Below are 12704 nucleotides of genomic sequence, written 5' to 3' on the forward strand. Positions count from 1 at the left end.
CATCTGTCATTCACCTTATCTATACCCCTCATGATTTTATAAACCTCTACAAGATCACCGCTTGACTTCCTATGCTCCAGTAAAACAAAGTCCCAGTCTGTCCAGCCTCTCCTTATAACTCACCCATCCATTCCTGGCAACATTCCGGATAAATTATTTCTGAACCCTCTCCAGCTTTATAATGTCCTTCCTATAACAGGGTGACCAGAACTGGATACAGTACTCCAGAAGAGGACTCACCAACATCCTGTACGAGCTTATATCCTAACTCCTATACTCAAAGAAGTGAGCAATGGAGGCAAGCGTGCTAAACGCCTTCTTAACCACCCTGTCTACATGTGATTCAAACCGTTAAAGAATTATAAACCCGAATCCACAGGTCATTGCACTGTCACTGCAGCATGCACTGTGTGTTTTTAATGAAGGTTAAAGATCCTTGTTTTGGGAAAGTAGCTCCTGATTTATGTCATTTTAAATTATAAAACTTTAAATTTAGGAACAAACAAGGGCAAGCTATTGGGTAATTTGATCTTTACTGGCACAGGAAGCTATTAAAGTTCTATGAAGGACAGCAGGATCTGAGTGGAGAGAACAGAAGTCTCTAAGCAATTTTATTTAACTACTTAATCCTCCCACACACTGGTACAAAGTCGACAAAGGGAACCAAATTACCCAGCTCCACGTTGATAGATTTACCTATTGTGAGCAGGCCAGCAGCTAATTCCCTAATATTCTTGTTTATCACCAGCTAGAACAGAGACCTGAGTTAAGGCAGGCTGTTGGAGTAAATCTGCCAAATTCAAGTGAAGCATCCCACGATAAAAGGGATATAATAAAAGTAATGGGGAGGGGTACTGGAGGTGAATGCATGATGGGACAAGCGAGTAAAATATTGTATTCTATCCCAGTCCAAACTGATGAGTGGGATGACTTATGTTCAAAGGACAGAAGAGGATAAAGACAAAGAAGATGAATAAATACTGAAGGAATCTGAGCAGATTAACAAATTGACACATCACATGGATTAAACCTCTTTCAAGTCACAGGACATTGCTGTAACAATTCTATGATGTTAATTATCATTTGTCAACTGAGTCTTAAGTGGAACTTTGCATATCATGTGAGAAAGATGTCAGTTTATGCCAGAAAATAAAAAGACACTTCTGCTTTTTTTCATAACAGGAGGCAAGGTGAGATAAAAATCTTCACTGAGTCCTTACAAATTTAAATTTTGATCTAGTTTTTAAAACACCAAAGGCACAAATGTATGTATCATATCTTAACAGAGTCATGCTCTGGTAGTTGCAGCAGTTATGATCGCATAGTATTAACACTATGAACAATCCCTGGGCAATGTTCCCAAAGATGTTACAGTTCTAAATGGGGTGTGCCAAATTGTTAAGCTCACGGGTAAGGAGGAATGAATGTCCCCACCCCCTTCATTTACACCAGCCCCGTTGGTTCATCCCAACAAGGTGAATTTGAAAGGAATCTCTTCCCTTTCCTCTAGACACAAATGAACTTGTGTTTTGGAAGCAGCCAAGTTATCAAGTGAATTAACAAAGTCAGTGAGTTTATTATTTACTAAACACGTGATGATTTCTTCTTGTGACACATATAGTCAAAAGAAAAGATAATTCCAAAAGACTAAAAGAACAAAATATACAGACTTTTCCCTGAATTATCAGGTAAGATAATGTTGCAGCTGTTATTAGATGACACCAGTACCATTGACATTGGCAGTTAACAGCTGATTTCAAGACACTGGGTTCTTCTTATTGGCAGAAGTTCTATTTTGATTCCTTTTCAATGGTGACTGAATTCCAGCACCCAGAGAGAGAGAGTTTTTCCCTTTCTTTAACTGCAGTGCTGGAGTGTTTAAAATAACTCTTCTTGCAGTCAGTCTTTAACATACCCTGACAGATAAAACAGGTAGATCTGCAAGTGTTGGCTTTGTGCTGAGAGGGGAAATACTCAAGCGTCCAATCTTCTTGCTAAGTCTCTCCACACATGAAGTTTCCTTGAAATCTTATTGGTGCAACATTCCATGGGTTTCAGGTAGTCACTGAATTTATGTAATTTCTTTGTTCTCTGCAGCTACCCTTTCATTTAAAACAGAAAGCACATTCTCGAGTTAAAATTAGAACATGTCTGTAAATACTTTAAGATTCTGATCTGACCTCGCATCATACGGTGGCCATTGCAATGTACCAGAATCATTGATCCCAAAGTAGGTCTTTCTGCACGCAGAGGAAATGGAGATGTCACCTTTGCAGTCCTTCAAGAAGACGTAGATGCTTCTTTGAGAAACAACGTAGTCACAGTAAAAGCAATTTTGGACAAATTATTCTGGAAACTGACTTGGAGTATCCACAGACCTGCTTGTTTAGTTTTTAGAGTGAGGAGGAATGTTTGATTAACATTCCTCAATGAATCATGTATCTGATTGCGATTTTGCTGAAAGTGCAGGCAGGGTGTGAATGCTGTGTGCACAGGACTGAATTGAGGACGTGAAAACTGAGCTAGCAGCATTTCTATTTGTGAAATACCCTGCCCTTTTTGTGGTCATGGCAACGACTCATGTTGGCATCAGCTGGCTGTCCAGCTGAAGAGGACCTGAAAAGTGAGACACGCTTCGCATTTATCTGGGATAATTGAGCAAGAGTGCTTCTTTCATCTCCACACACTAACTAGTAAAGTTCATGCTTTAACAAAATCAGAGCTTCAACCCAATAAAGGGCTTTCCAGCTTAACTTTCCACAAATGCTGTTTGAACGGCCGAGTATTTGCAGCATTTTCCTTTTGTGTTCCTGCAGCATGACTCTCATTGAGACATCGCTCCGACAAACTCATCTGGCACAATGCCTCATGGCCATAACTTTGAATCAAAGCACCAAGATGTATTGTGGTGTGTGGTGGTCAGAACCTGTGTGTGAGCTTGGTGTTTCACCATCTTCTCAAGCTGTCTTCAACCGGGCTGTGGTGTGGAAGAGACCTCTTTGTGGAAAGTACCTTCACAAAGAAGTTCAGGAAAGGGATGCAGTGTTTTCTTTTCCCTCCAGGTTTATCCAGAGCAGCTCTATAATGCAGGTCTCTGTGTTGTACGGGCAGTTCTAGGAATGTGGCATAAGCATCAATCATAGTTGGAGAACCACTAAATCAGTGGAAAAAATGCTCTTTTGTATGCCCAAACTTTGCTGCTATACTGGCTCAAAGGAGAAAGGCCACTGGCTGAAACTTTTCAGGCATTATACATTGAGAGGCTGGAAACTGGGTAAAGCTGCTGAGGCTGTATGTTTAATGTGCAATGAATCTTGTAAACATTAACTGTAATTCTATATGTAGTGAATAGTGTACAGTATTGGAGGAAACTGATTTAATTTGAATCTTATGAACTGTCATATAATATACTTTAATAAATTTTGAGAGTAAATTATATTTTGTGGGGAGAAAATATGGTGAAAAAATATAACTGAATTTTTTTTATTATTGTGCCTCATCACTTGCCCTGTTTCAGGCAAAACTGCCATCTGGGTATCACATCAGTGGTCAAAGCAAACCCATTTAAATCCTACGTTGCCTAGAGCCACACAGAATCCATTCAGTTCATTCAACCTAACAATGTCCATTTTTACGAGCTTCTTTACACTTTAATTACCTGCTTTCATGCTGCCCCCAATATTCCTCTCTCCTCTTCTCCCTCGTTCATACATCAAGCCTTGCCTTAAATGCACCGGCGTTATCTCCTTCAGCCACTCCATATCACAGCGTTGTGGGATGTTTCTCAGCTTGACCTCTCCACTCAAAATTTACAGCTTTCAAATGGTCATGGAATTCCACAAGTCCTGTTGAAAGGAACACAATAAACATGACCATTTGTTAAAGAATTCTGAGGGTGGTGGTTAAGCGCAATGAAGTAAAAACAAGCTGCAGAAAACAGAGGAAGAATTTTGGTTAATATATTTACAGTAAAGTTGCTACTTATCTTTGACGATGGGATAGCCAGGTGGTATTATTGCTAGACTATAAATCCAGAGACCCAAGTAATGTTCTGGATTCAAATCCTGCCATGGCGGAATTTGAATTTAATTTAAAAAGTCTGGAATTAAGAATATAATGATGACCACGTCAATTATCAGAAAAAATGATCTGATTCACTAACATCCTTGAGAAAAGGGAATTGTTATCCTTACTTGGTTTGTTCTAGATGTGACTCCAGACCCTTAGCAATGTGGTTGACTCTTAACTGCACTCTGAGCAATAAATACTGGCAATATCCAGCAAAAGGTCAAGAGTGTGGTGCTGGAAAAGCACAGCAAGTAGGCAGCATCCGAGGTAGCTGCTGTGTTTTTCTAGCACCACACTCTCGACTCTAATCTCCAGCATCTGCTGTACTCATTTTCGCCTAATATCCTACAAAGCCCAGGTTCCATGAATGAATAAAGAATACAAATATTCATTTAAGCTTACTTTGTATCTACTCTATCTTAGTTTCCAAGGTTGCCAGTCAGTCTGATATTTTCTGGATGCTATTCCTGCATTGGTCACATTCACCAGGACTGGGAGAGGGCAATGTTGTGAGCCTGCCCATTCCCTGATGAAAATCAGTTAAACAGATTGAGGTCTTCATTCACAACTAGCTAATAGGGGATGTTATGACTAACACAGCTGACTGGGATAGGCAGGTAGGTGCACAGTAGGAACCCAGCCAGACATAAACACCCAAGGAAATGCGTGAAAAAATTAGGGACTCAAGCATTGACAAACCAGTGCTAGTGGAGTGCAGCAGCCCAAGTGGCATGAGAAGTGGTCACTATCCTCATGGGGAGTGCATGGTTTATTATCCACCTGCCATCATTGGACAATAAGGACAGAGGACAAGATGATCACCTAGCCACAAGGAAGGCAGTACCTGGCAATGAAGCACGGCACTCAGACAAGCAAGACCCTCTTTAGAAAAAACAGAGCCCCAGATACGATGAGGGCATGGGCGAGGAATAAGGATTTGGAGGAGACAGAGTCGATACCCTCAACATAGGATTTCCTGACGAAGGTGGAGTTACCTGAAGATGAGTGAGTAGCTCTGCCAAAGGGACCTGTGACCCTCCAGCTTATTGATGACAGAGATCTTTATTCGCATCACCGAAGATTTCATACCTCTGAGCATTAATTACCGTGTCCTGTCAATGGTCATCAAAGTCTCTGTGGCCTTGAGCTTATTTGCCTCTGTCTCCATCCAAAGATCAGCTGGGCACGTTGGTGAGACCTTGCAATAAGCAGATGACTACTTAGAAAGGAACAGTTTTGAATTTAATGTGGTTTTTTTTGAAAGGTAGATAGCTCTGACTGCCAATCAAACAGGCTGTATGCGAGATTTTTGCCTTTCTCAAACACCCCCGTTGAAAGTTCATTGTGTGTTGATGAGCAAGCTGCATCTGCCAAGATCCCAGAGATGACGTATGCCTGTTGACTTGGCTATGTGCTAAAATGGCAAACCATTTTCAATCTGAAAATTCTATTCTTTATTCTTTCCTTGTTTAAGAACTAACAATTAGCGGACAAAATATTTTTTTTCAAAGTGAACCACTGCAGAAAGAAATCCTGTTCTGTCTTCTAACATATGCATGTGTGTGCATGTGTTTTGGGTTATTAAGGGTGAAAATATAGACCCATTGAGACAGAGAGTCACACAGCATAGAAACAGACCCTGTAGTCCAACTCGTCCATGCCGATCAAGCTTCTCACTAAACTAGCCCCACTTTCCTTCATTTGCCCTCCATCTCTCTGAACCTTTCCTATTCATGTACCTGTCCAACTGTCTTTTAAATATTGTAATTGTACTTGCATCCACCACCTCCTCTAGCAGTTCATTCCACAGAGGTGACAGGGAGAGAGAGTGAGTGAGCTCAGGGAGAGAAAAAGAAGCAGAGTTAGAGAGAGAGAGAGAGAGAGAAAGAAGAACCAAAGGTGAGACAGAGCAAAGGACAGAGAAAGATCCTGAGGAGAGAAACAGGAGGACAGAGGTAGAAAGAAAGTAAAAGAGAGAGAGAAAAACACCCAGCGAGAGAAACAAAGAAGGACAGACGCATATACTTTCACATTACAAACTGCATGTCAACTAACTTTGCATCTTCATTGAATTCATTTTATAATCAATAGTTTGGTGTTTCATTAAAAAATCTGATTGATGGATCTTTTCAATTCTAAATGTATAATGGAGAACCAAGTAAATTTATACTGCTACCCAAGAAGTAATGGGACTAGAGGGACATAGAGGACTTCTTTCATCGTATGCAAATGGATTTGGAGCTGAACTCAGCCAGCAAGAGAAGAGTATTCCAATATACTCCTGACATGTCCTTGTAGATACTGAGGAGTTGGAAGCTGAGATTTCTAACCGTTGGATTCCCCGGCCTCTGACACACTGTTTTATACAATTTTTATAATGGCTGATTCAGGTTTCAGTAAAGCTGATGTGATTGATGCCATTGAACAATCCAATGATGTGCAGGTTAGGCGAATTGGCCATGCTAAATTGCCTATAGTGTTCAGTGATGTGCAGGTTAGTTGCATTGGTCAGGGGTAAATATAGGATAATAGGGTAGAGGAATGGGTCTGGGTGGGTTACTCTTCGGAGGGTCAGTGTGGACTTGTTGGAATGAAGGGCCTGTTGCCACACTGTAAGGATCCTATGATTCTATGATCTACCTCCTCCTTGAGAATATTCAATGCTTTGGCCTCAATTGCTTTCTGTGGCAGTGAGTTCCACAGGCTCACCACCCATTGGGTTAAGATATTTCTCCTTGTTTAATCCAAAATGGTAAACCACTAATCTCAGATTGTTGGCCCTGGTTCTGGACTCCCTGGTCATCAGGAACATTTGGCTAATCCAGTAAGAATTTTATAGGTTTCTATGAGACTCCCATCTCATTACTCAATGCTCTAATGAATATAGCCCCAACCAATCTAATCTTGTTATTTATTGTCACATGCACCCAGACACAGTAAAATGTTTTGCTTTGCATGCAATACAAGCAGATCATACCATGCAAGATCACAGAGTGATAGAACAGAGCGATGAATAAAAGTTACCACTGTAAAGAAGGTGCATAAAAAGTAAGATCAACGTTAGAATTGAAATTTGAGAGATCCATTCAGAAGTCTAATAACAGCAGGGAAGAAACTGTTCTTGAACCTGTCGTACGTGTATTTAAGCTTTGTATCTTTGACCTGATGGAAGAGGTCAGAAGAGATTATAACTGGGGAGGGAGGGGTCTTTGATGATATTGGCTGCCTTTCCAAGGCAGCGAGAAGTGTAGAAGAGTCAATGGATAGAAGAAGGTTGGATTGTGTGATGGACTGGATTGTGTTCACAACTCTCTGTAGTTTCTTGAGGTCTTGGATAGAGCAGTTGCCGTACCAAGCTGTGATGCTTCTGGATAGGATGCTCTCTATTATGCATAGATTAAAGTTGGTGAGGGTCCTTATGGACATGTCAAATTTCCTGAGCCTCCTGAGGAAGAAGAGGTGTTGTTGTGCCTCAGTAGTGATAACACAGGAATCAGTGTGCTAAATCTTCATTGCACTCTATGCATAGCCAGAGCATCCTTCCTCAGACAGGGAGACTAAAACTGCACTCAAGGAACTGAGTCCAACTGTAGAGCACCAACTCCAACCAAGTTAATTTACTCAGGACAGACTGTGACTGAATCCTGGAACCTTTTCATCTTGAGGCATGATGTCTGCTAGCCCCCAGGCTGACTCTTCAGCTTTGCATTATTCCTCACTTGTGGTAAGTCGGACATAAAGGTAAACGGATGCCAGTGCTTTGCCTGTACCATTCTATGATTCATTGCAAAAAGTTGTATGAGGGCAGATCTTGAATAGTTTCAAGATCTCTGACAGTCCTTCCTGACAAGTTACCTGCACCAGGGTGATGACTCTCTCTCCGTTTTGACTTGAGTTTGATATCTAAAACTTTGCTGTGTGCAGAGGGTTGGATTCAGACTTGCATCTTGCCCTCTATACTGCAGCAATGCACCACTAACAGGGTAGCACAGTGGCTAGCACTGCTGCCTCACAGCGCCAAGGTCCTGCGTTCAATTCTAGCCACGGACAGCTATCTGTGTGGAGCTTGCATGTTCTCCCTGTGTCTGCGTGGGTTTCCTCCGAATGCATCAGTTTCCTCCTGCATGCTAGATGGATTGGCTAAATTGCCCATAGAATCCCCAAGTATATTTGGTTAGGTGGATTAGCCATGGGCAATGAAGGACTGGGTGGGATGCTCTTTGGAGGGTCAGTGTGGACTTGATGGGCTGAATGACCTGCTTCCACATTGTAGGGGCTCTATGCTCATGAGTTATTAATCTCTTTTAGTATGTAGAGTCCCAGAATTTTCTTCCCTTCATTTTGTCTTGAAGGCTTCAATGCTTAGTGAAGAACTGTTCAGCAACATGCTCTCCCATCCCAAGTGTTCATGATCACGCCTCACTGCTGAACCTGAGTAGTGAAGATAAAACTCTGAAGATTGTGCAAGATGCAATTCAACTGTGTGAGGCATCAAGCTGGCGTGAATCCTGCCCCAAAAAGTTCTGGGACTTAAAGTAATGCCTGACGAAGTGGGAATTATATAGCAGCATCTTGCCTTAAGAAAATAGTAAAATGCAGTCAATGGCAGTGTTTAACAAATTAGATGGATGGAGGAAAGGGGTGTAAAGAGACATCAGAATAGGACAAGATGGGAATATTTCTCATACAACAGATGAGCATGTGGGAGGTGGTTAGGCTGAATGGAATGTTACCATGTCATCGTTTTGATACAAATCTTGCTTGAGTTTATCAAACGAAAACAAGGAAAACTCAATTTTGCCTTAAAAATCAAAATAAATAATACAAATTAGGTGTAATTAACAGCATCACACTTCTGGGGATTAATGGGAACATCATAGTTTATTTTAATCAGATCAGACTACTTTGAAGTAAAGAAAAATTACCACCATAACAATGTCAAATATCACTGTGAAAAATATGAAAATCCGAGGGCTATGGTTGAATTCTGTAGTAAGATGGGGTAAATTCCAATTATATGGTGCATTGACACTCTTGTTTTGAAATAATTGTGGTGTCAGATGAGCTGATTGGGTCTGACTGTTATGCTGTGATTCAAGAGTAAATGTCACTGGTTAAAAAATGCTCCTTACTGAAAGAGAATCATTTTATCAAGATAGGAAGCCTGAAAACTGAATACACAAGAGACTGGTCTCTTTTCGTAGATGAAATCTGACTGCATATCAAAAGAGGAGGACAAATTATTCATTTTTCTAACAGCACAAAAGAAGTGCAAGTGAGATCTGAAAGGACGCTATCTTCAGGACTGAACTGTCAAAGAACGTGGGAAAGCAGCCCTCCTGCATTCTTGTTTCGGGTCCGTTGATCAGAAGATTGAAAGGCCCACTCTACCTACAGGGGTTCTCTGTTCAAGACTCGTGGTGCAATTATAATCTATCCTCACCTCCTCCAGAATGAGAGCTCCAAAAACAAAGCTCACAACCTCTGTGCAGCTTAACATTCCTCATGCACCAAACCTTCTTTACATTTTTTTTTGTTTGCTGGGATCCAGGACTGCATTATCCAATGTTGACAGACAAAAAAAGAAAACCCTTTAAATTACCTAATGCCTCAGGGTGAATTTCCTACAGGAATTCCGTTGGAATGGCCACTAATTGCGCTCAGAGAAACACAGAGGAATTTGTCAGGTCAATAAGTTGTGACAAAAATTATCCCTAGCTTTTTTAAAGCTTATCTTAAGGGCAAAAAGAAAAGAGGGAATGTTGTACTATGTTAAACTTCAAAGCCAGTGCTTCAATATGCTCCCACTGCAGTTTGAATCATGCCAGGCTGAAATTCTCTTTGTGTTCTGCCTACACATGCCATGACTTTTATATTAAAAATATACATGAATCAGAAATAGCAGTTTTCTAGCAGTGATAATCTCTGCTCCCGTCTCCTTCCTGCCTCCTGATCAAAACACAGACTAAGTATTCACCCTCAAATAGCTTCTCCTTTAACGGCAGTCAGCAAGTTGTCTTGAAGCATCCTGTGTGTGCAAGGACTGCAATTCACGTGTCAAATAAGGTTGGCTGTCAGAAGCAAGGCACGATTCAAAACTTGCCCCCACTCCCAGTGCTTTGTGCAAAATTAACCACACATATGTCCTGCATGAAATTGTTTACATGTAAGGACAATAGCAAAGTAGTGGGATACAGATTTGGCCTATCTTGGTGAACTCTTGGATCCCCGGATGTATTACTGTAGGGATTACTTAGGGGTGAAGTAAGGCACCTTCATACACAGATGAGAAGTCAGATGTAAAATTAACCCTGGTGTGTGTCCTAGAATGGAGCAGTATTAGCAAAAAGCCAAGTATCTGTGATACCATGAATGATGAGGAACGACCTGAAAACTCCTAATTGGATATATTTCAACATAAGTGCATCTGCCAAAATACCCCACTGCTGACCTCATCAAAATTGTTGAGGGGAGGGGGGTTGAGGGGAAATTCTCAGATTCAGCCAGTCTACATATCACCTTTATGTGTGTCATGGTGGCTCAGTGATGAACACTGCTGCTTCACAAGGCCAGGGGCTCAGGTTTGATTCCACCCTCTGGCGACTGTCTCCCTGTGTCGGTGTGAGATTCCTCCAGGTGCTCCAGCTTCCTTCCCACAGTCCAAAGATGTGCAGGTCAGGTGGATTGGCCATAGGAAACTCAGGGTGACAGGGATAGAGTCTGGATGGGATGCTCTCCGGAGGGGCAGTGTGGACTTGATGGGCTGAATGGCCTGCTTCCACACTGTAGAGATTCTATTGCTCCTGAAGTCCACTTAAAAGTCAATTACATATTTTTTTTAAATTAGATCATAGGCAAAAGTTCAGTCCCTCGTGTGAACATCCAGCTAGATTTCATTTCCATATCCTGCCCAGTTGGTTTCCTTTACGTAAGTCATTATACCTCCATCATACAATTTGTGGGTTGAGGGCATGGATTGTAGCAGCAGTATTTCCCTGGTCTTAGGTCACCACAGATCCTACAATGATTGCTATTCTTATTACAGCTACAGGCTTGGCCAGGTGAGTCAATAGGAAAGGTCAATAAAAGATTCTCACCGCTTATAGGAGACAATTTCGTTTCTGGTCCTTCTGCTGGCCTCCTGTGAAGGTTATGGTGTGAGTATACCAGATTTTTGGGGCCTGGTGAGAATCCTGTTGTCTAATAAATCATTTTTTTAAAAAATCTGAAATCTGTTTCCTACTTAAAGTTGCTTCTCTGCGCTGACCATAGCTATGATTACCACATTAAAAATCACACAACATCAGGTTATAGTCCAAAAGGTTTATTTGGAAGCTCTAGCTTTCAGAGCACTGCTCCTTCATTGTGGACTCCACAGCCACCTGATGAAGGAGCAGAGTTCCGAAAGTTAGTGCTTCCAAATAAACCTGCTGGACTATAACCTGGTGTGGTGTGATTTTTACTTTTGTACACCCCAGTCCAACACCAGCATCTCCAAATCATGATTACCACAAAAGCAAACAGGAGAAACATTTTAACAAACAAACTTGCAGAATGTAATAAAACTGAAAACAAATAACAATAAAAAGCAAATTGGTACAAATAAATGCCCACAATTATTTTTGAACTCTCTCAGAATTATTAAATAATATTCAATGACATTTGTGTCACACATGTGCCAGGCAATGGTCATGTCTAACAAGAGACATTTTAATCATCTCCCTGGATTGGTATCATTAAATTCCCATGTTGTGGGTGTTACTATCGATCAGATACTTAACTGCGTCATCTGTTGATGACTGCTGATATAACAACAGGTCAAAGACTAGTAATGCTACAGCATATACCTCCTGCCTCAACAAAGTTGCTCCACCACATACAAGGCACAAGTCAGGGGTGTGATGGAATACCAAAGGGGCAAATTACTGCAGATGCTGGAATCTGTGGTGAAAGCAAAATAAAGCTGGAAATCACAGTAACTCAGCCAGCATCCATGAGGAGAGAGCAAACTAATGTTTCAAGTCTAGATGACTCTTCATTAGTGCTGGGCAAGCCCAAAATTCATTAAGTGGCAGGAGGGGGCATAAGGGTATGAAGCTGTGTCCTATGTTGAGGATAATACGCTCAGCCTCAGAGAGAAGGTCAAGAGGTATGGTGAAAAATAGCTCCGATGATGGGTCACCTAGACTTGAAACATTAGCTTGCTTTCACTCCATGGATGCTGCCCGATACTGTGAACTACAGCATACCTTCCACCTTTGAGGATAAATGTAGCTCCTGCAGCATTCAAGAAACTCAGCATCATCCCGGACAAAGAAGCCTGCTTAGTTGGCACCCTACCCACCATCTTAAACTCCAATATTAATGCAGTCTGCCAATTCTATGCACCATATACAAGATGAACCACAGCAATCCATGTCTCTTTATGCAGCACTTCCCAAACCCACAACAGCAACCACCTGGAAGGATCCGGGAAACAAACATATGGGAACACCACTACCTACAAGTTTGATTAATTTAGGATATCTGGTCAGCATAGCTGAGTTGGACCAAAGGGTCCGTTTCCATGCTATACATCTCTATGACTCTATGACTCTAAGTCATGCAACATCCTGACTTTGATCAAACTCTTGGAA

The 12704-nt window shown here is 41.4% G+C and overlaps 1 long non-coding RNA gene across 2 annotated transcripts in view; it reads right to left on the minus strand.

The window, feature by feature from the left end:
* LOC122548617 overlaps positions 1–12704 on the minus strand; it is a 77753-nt gene that overhangs the window by 45168 nt on the left and 19881 nt on the right. For both annotated transcript variants that reach the window (XR_006311275.1, XR_006311274.1), the window contains exon 2: positions 3659–3845. This is a non-coding gene — a long non-coding RNA (uncharacterized LOC122548617). The remainder of the gene's footprint in view (positions 1–3658; positions 3846–12704) is intronic.

The sequence above is a fragment of the Chiloscyllium plagiosum genome, chromosome 3, assembly GCF_004010195.1.
Source record: "Chiloscyllium plagiosum isolate BGI_BamShark_2017 chromosome 3, ASM401019v2, whole genome shotgun sequence".
NCBI lineage: Eukaryota > Metazoa > Chordata > Chondrichthyes > Orectolobiformes > Hemiscylliidae > Chiloscyllium > Chiloscyllium plagiosum.